The following is a 1,552-nucleotide window of genomic DNA, read 5'->3' on the forward strand; positions in this document are numbered from 1 at the left end:
TATTTTAATAAATAATCATCTGTTGTTGTTGTTATGTGCCATCAAGTTGCCTGCAATGTATAGTGATCCTATGTACAACACCCTAAAACCCTGATCTATCCTGTGCCAATCTTATTGTCTCTGACACAACTACCCCCATTACCCCAGTCACTGAATCAATCCATCCAGGGTCTTCCCCTCTTACGCTGTCCCTCCAACCCTTCTAAGTATGACATCCCACTCCAAGGATGGGTTCTGCCTTGCAACATGTCCAAAGTATGTCAAATGAAGCTTCAAAATCCTTGCTTCCAAGGAGCAGCCTGGTCTCACACTCTGCAAGATAAACTTTTCTGTTCTTCTAGCAGTCCATGGTATGTATATTCAATACTCTTCTTCAGTACCATAGCTTAAAGACATCAATTATCTTTCTATTATACCTAGTCATTGTCCAGCTATCTAATGGAAAGCAAGTAATTGCAAAGACTGTGGCCTAGATCATGCATAGCTTAGGCTCCAATCTGACATCGTTGCTCTTAAGTACTTTGGAGAGGTCTCTGACAGCAAACTGTCCCAATGCAATTAATCTTTTTATTTCCAGGCTGCTGGTACCAATAGTGTTGATTGTGGAGCCAAGTAAACTAAAGCTGTTAACAATCTCAATCTCTCCAGCATCTATCATAATGCTGCCAGTTGGCCCACAGCTGAGAATCTTTGTTTTCTTGATGTTGAGCTTCAATCCATATTGAAGGCTGCAGTCCTTGACCTTCTGCAGCAAGCGCTTCAGGTCTTCCTCTGTTTCAGCAATCAGGGTTGTGTCATCTGCATAACACAGATTGTTGATGAGTCTACCTCCAATCCTGATGCCACATTTCCCCTCATAGAGCCCAGCCTCCCTGATAATCTGTTCTGCATACAGATTGAAAAGGTAGGAGATAGGACACATCCCTGGTGTACACCCTTCCCAAATTTAAACCATAAAGGGTTTCCTTGCTGTTCTTATTACTCCCTCCTGGTCCAAGTATAGGCTTTACATAAGCACAACCAAGCATTCTGAGATTCCCATTCTTCTCAGAGTCAGGCACAATTTGATTTGATCCTCAAAGTCAAATGTCTTTGCATAGTCAATGAAACACAGATAGACATTTCTCTGGTACTCTCTGCTTCAGCCAAGATCCATCTAACATCTCTAGTATCATGGCATCTTCTAAATGCAGCCTGTACTTCAAACAGTTCTCTGTTGATGTACTTTTCCAGTGGCTTTTGGATAATCAGCAGCAGAATCGTGCTTACATGTTGTATCAATGATATTATTCAATAATTTTCTCCCTCCGTGTGATGAAATTTCTTCAGAATGGGAACAGATAAAGATCCCGTCCAGTAAGTTGTCCAGGTGTTTGTTCTCCATATTGCTTGGTTCAACTCAGTGACCACATCCAGGACAGGATCTGTTTGTTGAAATATGTCAATTTAAGTGCCCCCAATTCATGGCACCTTGATTTTTGCCAATTTTTTCAGAGCAAGTTGAACTTCTTCTGTCATCACCACAGGCTCATTATGTATAATAATAGTAATA

This window comes from Elephantulus edwardii, unplaced genomic scaffold (genome assembly GCF_000299155.1).
Source record: "Elephantulus edwardii isolate Elephantulus edwardi_28Jun2011 unplaced genomic scaffold, EleEdw1.0 scaffold00043, whole genome shotgun sequence".
Lineage (NCBI taxonomy): Eukaryota > Metazoa > Chordata > Mammalia > Macroscelidea > Macroscelididae > Elephantulus > Elephantulus edwardii.